Source organism: Lepidochelys kempii, chromosome 2 (genome assembly GCF_965140285.1).
Source record: "Lepidochelys kempii isolate rLepKem1 chromosome 2, rLepKem1.hap1, whole genome shotgun sequence".
Lineage (NCBI taxonomy): Eukaryota > Metazoa > Chordata > Testudines > Cheloniidae > Lepidochelys > Lepidochelys kempii.
The window spans coordinates 22,844,441-22,857,411 of record NC_136381.1 but is presented as its reverse complement, the minus strand read 5'-3'; the positions used below and the strand labels follow the sequence as shown (position 1 = coordinate 22,857,411).

General features: G+C 53.9%; 1 pseudogene; it reads right to left on the bottom strand.

The window, feature by feature from the left end:
• Positions 1 to 8,691: 8,691 nt before the first annotated feature.
• Positions 8,692 to 8,786, bottom strand: LOC140908044 (U2 spliceosomal RNA; annotated as a pseudogene).
• Positions 8,787 to 12,971: the final 4,185 nt, after the last annotated feature.

Below are 12,971 nucleotides of genomic sequence, written 5' to 3'. Positions count from 1 at the left end.
ACTAATTAAGAGGCCTCTTGGTTTTTGGTGCTGTTTCTCTCCCTCTATGTGTGAAACTTGCAAGCTGCTAATTGCGTTAGTACATTCTAAGACCGAGTCTGTTCTCAAAGCAATTCACAGAGAGAGAGAGAGACTCAAAGCAATACTCTAACAACAGAAACAGCACCCAGAGACTCCCCGCCCTTTTGTTGTATTAACAATTGTGATTAAAATAGAGATAGAGGATGTATGTGGATGGATGCTTGGTGTGGATAATAACTGAATGATCAGGGAGGTGCCATCTTAAGAATCCAGTGTCCACTGGCTGAAGAAGGCGTCAAGTGGAAATAACCAGAGGACCCCCCCCCCCCCAGGGCAGACTGGAATCCACCCAACAGCCTCAAGAATGGGAGAACCAAAGAACAAGATAACATCTGGCAGCACGGAGCCGTCAGGAATGTGCTATCTGCTGATTGATTCAGCAACAGCATGATGAAGCAATTCCCACAGACTGGCCTAGGAATAAATTCCTATAAAAATAGACTCTAGAAAGTGAGAACTTTGGGGGGGGTCTGATTCTGCAAACCAACTTCCAGAAGCATCAGATGAGCATCTAACAAGGCCCTGCTCCCTCCTAATGTCCAGGCCACCTGGCCAGTGGCTTGGCATGAGCAACTCTAAGGCTGGTAACTATGATAACAACCTTTCAGAACCTCTGTGTGTGTGTGTGTTTGTATGAATGAATGTGTGAATAAATATGAGATTGAATGGAATGTTATAACTGTAACTAACTGCTTACTATGATTCTTTCTGTATTCACAATAAATGTGGTATTTTGCCTTTTTCCCTTTAATAAGATCCTGCTGGTTTTTAATTTATTGGTACAAAAGTGTGGGGCCCAAAACTGGACACAGTACTCCAGATGAGGCCTCACAAGTGTTGAATAGAGGGGAACGATCACGTCCCTCGATCTGCTGGCAATGCCCCTACGTATACATCCCAAAATGCCATTGGCCTTCTTGGCAACAAGGGCACACTGTTGACTCATATCCAGCTTCTCGTCCACTGTAACCCCTAGGTCCTTTTCTGCAGAACTGCTGCTGAGCCATTCAGTCCCTACTCTGTAGCGGTGCATGGGATTCTTCCGTCCTAAGTGCAGGACTCTGCACTTGTCCTTGTTGAACCTCATCAGATTTCTTTTGGCCCAATCCTCCAATTTGTCTACGTCTCTCTGTATCCTATCCCTACCCTCCAGCGTATCTACGTCTCTTCCCAGTTTAGTGTCATCTGCAAACTTGCTGAGGGTGCAATCCACACCATCCTCCAGATCATTTATGAAGATATTGAACAAAACCGGCCCCAGGATCGAACCTTGGGGCACTCCACTTGATACCGGCACCCAACTAGACTGGAGCCATTGATCACTATCCGTTGAGCCTGACAATCTAGCCAGGTTTCTATCCACCTTATAGTCCATTTCTCCAGCCCATACTTCTTTAACTTGCTGGCAAGAATACTGTGGGAGACAGTGTCAAAAGCTTTGCTAAAGTCAAGGAACAACATGTCCACTGCTTTGCCTTCATCCACAGAACCAGTTATCTCGTCATAGAAGGCAATTAGATTAGTCAGGCATGACTTGCCCTTGGTGAATCCATGCTGACTCTTCCTGATCACTTTCCTCTCCTCTAAGTGCTTCAGAATTGATTCCTTCAGGACCTGCTCCATGATTTTTCCAGGGACTGAGGTGAGGCTGACTGGCCTGTAGTTCCCAGGATCCGCCTTCTTCCCTTTTTTAAAGATGGGCACTACATTAGCCTTTTTCCAGTCATCCGGGACTTCCCTAGATCGCCATGAGTTTTCAAAGATAATGGCCAGTGGCTCTGCAATCACATCCGCCAACTCCTTTAGCACTCTCGGATGCAGCACATCTGGCCCCATGGACTTTTGCTCGTCCAGCTTTTCTAAATAGTCCCGAACCACTTCTTTCTCCACAGAGGGCTGGTCACCTCCTCCCCATGCTGTGCTGCCCAGTGCAGTCTGTGAGCTGACCTTGTTCATGAAGACAGGTTTCAGAGTAACAGCCATGTTAGTCTGTATTCGCAAAAAGAAAAGGAGTACTTGTGGCACCTTAGAGACTAACCAATTTATTTGAGCATAAGCTTTCGTGAGCTACAGCTCACTTCATCAGATGCATGCTGTGGAAACTGCAGAAGACATTATATACACAGAGACCATGAAACAATACCTCCTCCCACCCCACTCTCCTGCTGGTAATAGCTCATCCAAAGTGACCACTCTCCCTACAATGTGCATGATAATCAAATTGGGCCATTTCCAGCACAAATCCAGGTTTTCTTACCCCCCTCCCCGCTTTTTCCAAAAACCACACACACAAACTTACTCTCCTGCTGGTAATAGCTTATCCAAAGTGACCACTCTCCTTACAATGTGTATGAAACTCAAGGTGGGCCATTCTCCAGCACAAATCCAGGTTTTCTCACCCCCCCCCCCAAAACACACACCCCCAAACTCACTCTCCTGCTGGTAATAGCTCATCCAAAGTGACCACTCTCCTTACAATGTGTATGATAATCAAGGTGGGCCATTTCCAGCATAAATCCAAGTTTAACCAGAACGTCTGGGGGGGGGAGGGATAGGAAAGAACAAGGGGAATTAGGCTACCTTGCATAATGACTTAGCCACTCCCAGTCTCTATTTAAGCCTAAATTAATAGTATCCAATTTGCAAATGAATTCCAATTCAGCAGTTTCAGAAACTAGAGACTGGGAGTGGCTAAGTCATTATCTCCCCCCCCTCCCCGAGACGTTCTGGTTAAACTTGGATTTATGCTGGAAATGGCCCACCTTGATTATCATACACATTGTAAGGACAGTGGTCAGTTTGGATGAGCTATTACCAGCAGGAGAGTGGTTTGTGGGGGGCGGGTGGTGAGAAAACCTGGATTTGTGCTGGAAATGGCCCACCTTGATTATCATGCACATTGTAGGGAGAGTGGTCACTTTGGATGAGCTATTACCAGCAGGAGAGTGAGTTTGTGGGGGGGCGGAGGGTGAGAAAACCTGGATTTGTGCTGGAAATGGCCCAACTTGATTATCATACACATTGTAAGGAAAGTAATCACTGCTGGGAGCGGCGGGGATGTTCCTTCTGGTGGTGATGTCTCGACAGGCTGGCCTCTGGGTGCGGGATCTGTCTGGAACAGCATCTCGGAGGGGGTCCTTCGGGCAGTCGCCGGCCTTCCTTTTTGTGCTGCTGGTCTGTAGTGTCCTGGAGGCACCGAGGGTTTTCTTTGTAGTCGCTGCTTGAGGGGCCTTCTGTGGAGCAACAGCAGCGGTGGTACACAGAGCAGCTGACGATGTCTCGGTAGCAGGAGAAGGAGTTTCTTCTAAAGCAGCAGCGCTAGCATATACCTCCAGGGCAGCATCGATTTTCTCAAGGAGGGCAGCTGGGGAATCCATCTACGGTGCATGTGTTGCGATATGTTTATAGCAAAATAAAAGACATCAAACTGATAAGAACAGATTTAATAATTTTATTTGAGATAATGTTGAAATAAGGAACGGTACAGAGTTCAAGCATAGGAGTTTCTGGTCGTCAGGGCATAAGGTACAGATTATCGAGGGGTGCAAAATGCGATTTAGGAGCTGGTGGAGCAAGGATCACATAATAATCTGCAAATTCCCCGACTGGGGGAAAAGTTTAACCGGTCAGAGTACAGACATCGGGATATGGGGTAAGTTATCCACACAACAGCTACATTCGGTATGCTGGGTATAGTGAGTGAATACGGGGGTGGGGATGGGTCTACCCTCATATGGTGGGGTTTAATGTTCAGCGGGTTTACGGTTCCAGTTCATACGGTCCGATGGGGAAGGCCTCTCAGTCTCTTTCCCACAGTGTGTGCACAGTGTCGTACCGGCTCACTCCTCCTGGTACTGTCGGTGGCCGGTGATGTGCTCGATATAGATGTCCCTGGACCATCGGATGGTGTCCGAGACCATGAGGCGCCGCATGAGTCGTGCGTAGCGTCTACCGATCCCGCAGGTCCGCAGCACACGCTCGTTGCAGGGGTCCCAAGCGCCCAGGGCTCCGACAATCAGGGCGTCCAGCTGCACCTCGTAGCCCTTCGCTCTCAGGGTGTCGGCCAGAGGGGCGTATTTTTCCAGTTTCCGAGCTCGAGCTTCTCGGAAGGCCGGGGTCCTGTTCTCGAAAGGGACCGTAATGTCGACGAGGATGATCTTTTTCTGGGTTTCGTTGGTGACGACCACGTCGGGTCGTAGCGGGCTGTCGGTACCGGAGATGGCGCAGTTCACGGCGACCTCCCCCAGGCTAGGTGAGATGGCTTTCACCAGGCGGTTCTGGATGGCGTTGTGGCGCAGCTGCCAGGCTCTGGAGTGGGGCTTGCAGCTGCACAGGACGTGGGGCAGGGTCTCGTTGGAGTAGCCGCACTTCCTGCAATGCTTGTCTCGGTTCCCGTGGCGGACGGCTCCGTTGAGCGGGACGCAGTTGAGCCGGGCGCGGTGGATGAACCGCCAGTCGGCGAAGCGGGTGAAGCCGCCCCCGGCGAGGAAGTGGTTGCTGGCGTCCCACTTGCTGGTCAGTTCGAAGGCTTTTCCCTGGTCCGGCTTGCGCTTCAGGGCTTCTACGTACAGCGAGTGGGTGGCTGCCTTCAGGGTCCTTTCCAGCAGGCCCCTGGCGCTCGGGGTGACGATGGTGTTGCCCTCGGACCCGATCTGTGGCACCAGGACACCCAGCTCCTGGCGCTCCTCACACCACTCCCAGCGGCAGCCGATGCGTTTCCCCAGGCGGCGCGTGGCATTGCGGGCGCGGGACCACAGCGAAGCGATGTCGCCCCCATCTCGGCCGAATTCGCCGTCCAGGGAACCGCTCAGGAAGCTGGCGGTGTCTTGGCTGGACGGGGCTCTACCGATCCGTTTTTGCGTTACGTCGTGGAGGGCTTTCGCTGCGATGCTCTTTACCGTGGCGTCGGGGCACGTCAGCAGGCGGAAGGCGTGGGTGATCACTGCGATGTCACCCAGGTCACCCATGCGGGGGACATTGGCACCGCCGTGCCTGTGGGTGATATAGACCAGCTCGTTGCTGGCTCTCTGGGGAAGGAATAACCACTTCTTCACCAGCTGCCGGATGACCTTGTCCGCCTTGTTGAGGGGTACCTTTGCCACGGCGGAGCCCCTCAGGACGAACGAGATGCGGGGGATCAGGAAGGTGTTCAGGGCGTTTATCTTTTGCCACGGTGCTAGCAGGGAGGTGTCGATCTTGGCGGTATCCTGTAGGATCTCTTGGATGGTGTCCTCGGGCGTCTGGCGGACACGGAAACCCGTCGGTGTGCCGAGGTGTCGGTAGGCCTGCCCCTCTGCCAGGGGGATGACGGGCTCGCCCTGAATCTGGAATTCCGTCCCCTGCACGGAGTCCCTTTTGCTGCCATCTATGTGGAGGGATGCGCATTTCTTCGCGTTGAAGCGGAGCCCCATCCAATCGGCAACTCGACTGGTGGCATCTAGCATACGCTGGAGGTTCTCTGGGTCGTCTGCGGTCAGGACCAGGTCATCCGCGTAAGCCAGGACACTCACCCTCTCGCCGTGGAGGTTGAAGCCGCCTGCGCCCTTGGAGATCGCTCGCAGCAGCGGCTCCATGGCGAGGTTAAAGATGATGGGGCTGAGGGGGCAGCCCTGCTTGACTCCGCACCGGATCGGGATCTCGGCTGTCTCTCCTTCGACCGAGCGAATGGTGGTGCTGCATCCCTCGTACATCTCTCGGATCGCCCGGCGGAAGTTCTCTGGCATCCCAAACTCCTGGAGCGTGGCAAAGATGTGGTGGTGGGGCATGGACCCAAAGGCGTTGGCCAGGTCCAGCCATGCTATCGTACCCTGCCTCCGCGCCCTTCTGGTCGTATCGATGATGGTTTGGAGGACAAAGTTATGTTCGTAGCAGCCCTCGCAGGACATGAAGCCTTTCTGGGTGGAGCTGATGGCCCCCCCACGCACTGACCACTCCGTGATCCTGGACGCCAGGCAGCTGGCATAGAGCTTGTACATCGTGGAGCAGAGGGAGATGGGCCTCCAATTGCTGGGGTCATCGCGCTCACCCTTTTTGTACACCAGAACAGTCATGGCCTTTTTCCAGGAGCTGGGAGTCCGGCAGAAACGCTTGCACTGGTTGAAGAGCGTGGCGAGGACCAGGCAGCCGGGATCTCGCTTTTTCAGGAGACTGTAGCGGATGCCATCTTTCCCGGGAGCTGTGTTTTTTGTTTTTGAGAGCCTGGCCAACACTTCCTTGGGCGTGAAGTCAGCTTCCAGGACGCCCGCTTCGTCGACACGGGGCAGGGGGCGGAGGCACTCGGGGCGCAGCGCACCGTCCTGGGCTGTGTGGTCGAATACATCCTTGAAGTAGCTGTAGAGGCGTTCGGGTGGGATCGTGCAGTAGGGCGAGGGCCCGTCGAGGATCTCTCTCATGGCTTTGGGGCGGTTTGCCCGGTACAGCTTCTGGATCCTTGAAGCCGCTGCTGGATCGTAGCGGCAGTTGGCGCCTCTCCTTCTGGTTCCCCTGGCGGTGGTGTTGGGGTTTGGAGCAGGCGGTCTGTGGGCAGGCGGGGCGTTCTCCTGGGTGGGACGTCTCCTGGGAGCGGTTTCTGCAGACAGTTCTTGGGTGAGTCTGTCTACGAGGAGGTCAAAGTCGTCGAAGGAAGCTGTCGCTCTTAGCTCCGCGGTCCAGGCAGTCTGCCACGGAGTGGCAGCCCTCTCCACCGGCTGCTGGCCCTCATGGTCCTCGACCTTGTCTGAAGCAGACTCGTCACCCGCACAGTCGACCCGCCGTCCATCCCGCGAGCCATCGTTCCCTTCGGTTGGGGGCTGGGGCGGAATCTCCGGCGGGATGCTGGCGTTACTAGTGGTCGGAGGGACGCGGTCCGGCTCGGGGATTGCCGGGACGTTGCTGGTCCTCCTAGGGGTGGCTGGTGCTTGGGCGGCTGCTGCTGGAACGTGAGATCCGCTGTTGGCAGCGTCCCGCAGGATGGACTCGGGGGTCGTGCTGGGCTGTCTGGTGAGGAGGGCCCGGTGGTTTTCTGTGGCTGCGGGGTTGGTTTCTCCAGTAGTGCGTGGAGCTTGCTGAGCGGCCTGTGGCTGGGCACTGGCTCCCTCGGCTGCTGGAGTTTGCAGGGCAGACTGAGGCGCGGCTCGGGCTCCTCCGGCGGTTGGGGTTCGCAGGGCGGCCTGAGGTGTGGCTCTGGCTCTTCCGGCGACAGGATCTCGAGCCGCTATGCGCGAGGGGGCACTGATCCGTCTGGGGACGGGAACGTGCTGGGCCGGGGGCGAGGTAGTGCTGAGCCGTCTCAGTATGGAGATTTGCCTGGCGACGTGGGAAGGTGAGACGGGCCTCCTGCTGCCGAGGACCTGGGTGGCATTTCCCGCGGCAGCAGGCACCTTCTCGATCGCAGCACCCTGTTGCGCTGGTCTGGCGACGGGGGCAGCCTTCTTGACGGCAGCTTGCACCATCGCTGTTCTTTGTTGCGGCTCAGGAGCGGTGGGGCGGCGCACAGCGGCAGGGCTGGGAGCCGGGGCAGGAGGCCGTGCGGTTCCTTTGGAGCGCTTCCTGCAGGTGACTTGGTGCGCCTTGCATTGTTTCTGTGTCTCGAAGGGCAGGCTGCAGAGGGCACAGCTGAAGGCGACCCGCTTGTTGTGGCATCGCTTTAGGTGCCTGGTGACTCCACCAAGGAGGTGGAAACTTCGGGGAGGGAAGCAGATGGGGCAGATGAGCGCGTCCGCCGCGAGGGGGTACTGCAGGTAGACGGTGTCCTCATTACCTTGCAGCGGGGGGGTGCCGGTGGCACCAGCAGTATCGCTGGCTGGTTCATCCCGGCGCGGGCGAGTGGGGTCGAGAGGTCCGGCTGGGGGGGCATCTGGCAGGGGCCTGCTGACTCTTTGGGTAGTTTCGGAGGCTGGGCAGGCATCTGGTAAGATGCTGGTGACCCTCTGGGTGGTCTCTGGAGAGGTGCTGGTCCCATCAGCGGAGATTCCTCTCTTGCTGGTGTGTAGAGGAGTGGGGCCACCCTCCACGACCTGGGCAGCTGCGGGGGTGGGAGGTGGTTGCCTGGGAGCCTCTTGCAGTGGCGGGGTGGGGGGGCTCTCCGGTGGCGGCTGGTGTTGCTGGAGAGCGGGGGGACTCTTGGTCAGCAGCTGCTGTAAGGCGGGGGGGCTTGCCCTCGGAGCCTCTTGCAGTGGCGGGGTGGGGGGGGCTCTTCAGTGGCAGCTGGTGTTGCTGGAGAGCGGGGGGGCTCTTGGTCAGCAGCTGCTGTAAGGCGGGGGGGCTTGCCCTCGGTGGCTGGCGCTGCTGGGGAGCGGCGGGGATGTTCCTTCTGGCGGTGATGTCTCGACAGGCTGGCCTCTGGGTGCGGGATCTGTCTGGAACAGCATCTCGGAGGGGGTCCTTCGGGCAGTCGCCGGCCTTCCTTTTCGTGCTGCTGGTCCGTAGTGTCCTGGAGGCACCGAGGGTTTTCTTTGTAGTCGCTGCTTGAGGGGCCTTCTGTGGAGCAACAGCAGCGGTGGTACACAGAGCAGCTGACGATGTCTCGGTAGCAAGAGAAGGATTTTCTTCGAAAGCAGCAGCGCTAGCATATACCTCCAGGGCAGCATCGATTTTCTCAAGAAGGGCAGCTGGGGAATCCATCTACAGCACATGTGTTGCGATCTGTTTATAGCAAAATAAAAGACATTAAACTGATAAGAACAGATACTACACTTGATCTGAGCTCCAAGGAGCGGAGAAGCGATGCTGAGAGTCTGCGACGCACCGCACACCTCTGCGCCCACCGCTTTCTACCTCACCGTGACGAGCTCCCAGACACGCAACAAACACCATAACTAGGTAACTCTAAGTGAGGAACCCTTCCCCAAAATGACTCCCGTGGAAGAATTCAAAGCAAGAACCCTTAACACACAATTCTGTTCAAAGACAGACAAGTCTTGCAGCCGCCTTCCTCTTGCTGGTTTTCCTGTACGCTCCTAATTTGCACAAACCCACCCACTGACGTGGGACTAGCAATCTCTCACTGTTAACTCTTACAGCAAAACAGGGCAAAGAAAGCCTATGCAAGTGCTATACCGCAGCTCCTTCCCACAGGCTGACCCCTCCCCCACAGCTCCCCACACCGCAGCCAGGGGCTGACCCCTCCTTCGCCCCGGCTCCCCCCACCACTGCCAGGATCTGGGGCTGACACCCTCCCCACACCGCTGCCAGGGGCTGGGGCTGGCCCCTATTCCCCCCCCCCCAAGCTCCATTCTACCTGGGGCTAGGGCTAGGGCCCCGCCCCCGACAAGCCCTGCTGCCTGACACCTCGTGTCGCCACTCTTCCCCCTCCCCCACACACACACACACGCACGTTCCTCCACGCCCCGCTAGGGGGTCGCACCGGACTTTTTTGGTAAACTGGGCATTTGCTTATTTGCTCTTGCCAACTCATCAGTTGGCAAGAGCAAACGGGATAAATGGCCGTTTTTGTCAAAAAAGGGAAGAAGAAAAAAAAAAAAAGGCAGGATGGCCGGAACAGAGCTTAAAAAGGGAACTGCTCCAGCCAAACGGGGACATATGGTCATCCTATCTCCAGGCAAGTGGTCCTGAGGGAGTCTGGCCAGGGTTGGGGGCAGACCCTGACCTGGCTAATCGCACCACTCCCGAGAGAACGGAGTGATTCCCCGTCCTGGCACTGGACCGGCCCCGGCCGCGCTGCCAGCTCAGCCTGGCGGACACCATAAACGGCAGAGTAATGGAGGCCGTTAGAGGCCAAAAGTCATCCTTCAAAATTTGGAAATCAAAGCCTAGTGAGGATAATAGGAAGGTGCACGAACTCTGGCCGGGTAAGTGTCAAAGTATAACAAGTCAGGCCAAGAAAGAATCTGAGAAGCAACGTGCTAACGACACAAAAGCTAACCATAAGAATGTTTTAAAGTACATCAGAAGCAGGCAGCCTGCCAAAGAGGCGGTGGGGCCACTAGCTGACAAAGGAGCACTCTAGGAAGACAAGGCCATTGCAAAGGAGCTTCATGAATTCTTTGCAGCTGTCTTCACTGCAGAGGACGGGAGGGAGAGTCCCACATCGGAGCTGTCCTTATTGGGTGACAAATCTGAAGTCCCATCCCAGTATAAGAGGTTTTAGAACAAATCGTTAAATTAAACAGGAATAAGTCACCAGGACCAGATGGCATTCGACCACGAGTTCTGAGGGAACTCAGAGATGAAATTGCACAACTACTAGCCGTAGTACGCAAGCTACCACTGAAGCAAGCCTCTGTTGCAGACGACTGGCAGGTAGCTAATGTAATGCCAATTTTTAAAATGGGCTCCAGGGGCGACCCTGGCAATTGCAGGCTGCTGAGCCTAACTTCAGTCACAGGCAAATTGGTAGTAAAGAATGATCAGGCACCCAGATAAACAGGATGTATTGGGAAAGGGTGAACACAGCTTTTGTAAAGGGCACTCCTACCTCACCAATCTTCTAGAATTCTTTGAGGATCTCAGCAAGCATGTGGATGAGGATGATTCAGTCGATACTGCGAACTGGGATTTTCAGAAAGCCTTTGACGGGGTCCCTCACCGAAGGCTCTAAAAGAAAACTTAAGTGGTTATGGGATAAGCGCGTAAGAACGGCCAAACTGGGTCAGACCAAAAGTCCATCTAGCCCAGTATCCTGTCTTCTGACAGCGGCCAATGCCAGGGGCCCCAGAGGGAATGAACGGAACAGGCAATCATCCATCCCCTGTCGCCCATTCCCAGCTTCTGGCAAATAGGGGTTAGCTAGGGATACCACTGGCTGAGCGCCATCAATGGACCTATCCTCCATGAATTTATCTAGTTCTTTTTTGAAACCTGTTATGTTCTTGGCCTTCGCAACGTCCTCTGGCAAAGAGTTCCCCAGGTTGACTGTGTGTTGTGTGAAGAAATACTTTCTTTTGTTTGTTTTAAACCGGCTGCCTGTAAATTTAATTTGGTGACCCCTAGGTCCTGTATTATGAGAAGGAGTACATAACACTTCCTTATTTACTTTCTCCACGCCAGTCATGATTTTATAGACCTCCATCGTATCCCCTCTTAGTCGGCTCTTTTCCAAGCTGAAAAGGCCCAATCTTAAGAATCTCTTCTTATACAGAAGCTGTTCCATACCCCCTCATCATTTTTCTTGCCCTTTTCTGAATCTTTCCAATTCCAATATGCCTTTTTTGAGATGGGGCGACCGCATCAGCACGCAGGTATTTTCTGTCTTATTATCTATCCCTGTCTTAATGATTCCCAACACTCCACTGCACATTCAGTGGATGTTTTCAGAGAACTGTCCACAATGACTCCTAGGTCTCTTTCTTGAGTGGTAACAGCTCATTTAGACCCTTCCCCTCCCCCTCCCCCGCCCCCAATCGTTTTATAGGTATAGCTGGGATTATGTTTTCCAGTGTGCGTTACTTTGCATTGATCAACACTGACTTTCCTCTGCCATTTTGTTGCCCAGTCACCCAGTTTTGCGAGAGCTCTTTGTAGCTCTTGGCAGTCTGCTTTGGCCTTAACTATTCTGAGTAGTTTTGTATCGTCTGCAAATTTTGCCACCTCACTGTTTACCCCTTTCCCCCGGTCATTTATGAATAAGTTGAACGGTACTGGTCCCAGTACAGACCCCTGGGGGACCCCTGGGGATAAGAGGGAAGATCCTCTTCTCTGACACTGGCAGACCAGGTGCCAGCTTATGCCAAGGCCCCTAGAAAAGTGACAAATGCATGGCTGGAAACTAGTCTTGCTCACCTGTGTGTTAGTGTTGTTAAAACGGGCATTATTTTTATAAAAATGTGTTTCGTGTTTAGACTTTATGAAAAGCTGGTGAGTTGCTGCATGCATTCTTCTCACCTATAATATCTGTATCCCACGTTATAAGGTGATATATAAGCCTTGGCTCTAAAACTGTAAACCCCCTGGCCGCCACCAGTCAGGAGAGAAGCATTCCCAAGTGTGAAATGCTAGTTTACCAGAAGAGGAGTCATCTCCTTTCCACCAAGAGAAGACCCTGAGACATCAGACAAGCCACTGTGGATCACCCGTGGACAAAAGGCTTGGTTGATTGCTCCGCCTCACACCCCCACCCACGAGGAGGCGGAGACCTGCACAAACACTTGCCCCATCAGCTCTGGGGGGAATGGAATAAAAATCCCTGTCGAGAAGACACTGTTGTCCCTGTGCTGCTTGGACTTCAGGGGGATGGCATGCCTTACAAGCATAAGCATAAGCAAGGGATCCCGGCTGTTTGGCTAGGGTTAACCCTAAAGGATCTACAGAGCTTGCATGTTCCAGCAGCTTCTACTACTTTTTGAAACCTCAGACTGTAACTCCTTTGTGTGTATGTTTCCCTGCTTTAACCTGGTAAATAATTTCTTATTTCTTTTCCTAGTTCGGAAAGATTTAGCTAGTTTATTATAGGATTGGCCACGAACATTGTCTTCGGTTTGAGATCTGAGGTGCAATTCAGCTGGCTGAGTGACCAGTCCGAGGGACCGGAATATTGTTATGGTTTTTGGTGCAAGGGACCATCTGTCACAAAGGCAGGCTCACCTGGGTGGCAAGATGGATTCAGGGTGCCCAAGGGGGCTGTCTGTGACTCCATGTTAAGGCTGTTCTAGTGGAGTTCACATTTGATACTTGGTTGGTGAAATGGAAGTCTGGAACACACAACCACGAGGAGCCCCCTGCTGTCTGCCAGCCCTGGGTGTCCGGGGCTCCTGCTCTCTGGAGCCCTGGCTGCACTAGAAAGGTAAGTTTCTATCTTGCCTGGTTCAGAAACCGGAAGGGAAATAAAGAGAACCCACATTACATTTTTTTTTTTAAGAATCCTCATGATTTTTAAGCCAATCTCGTGATTTTGGGGAGTCTGACTCACAGGGTGGCAACGCTGAGAAGTTAAGGATTATTATTTAGCGTTTACA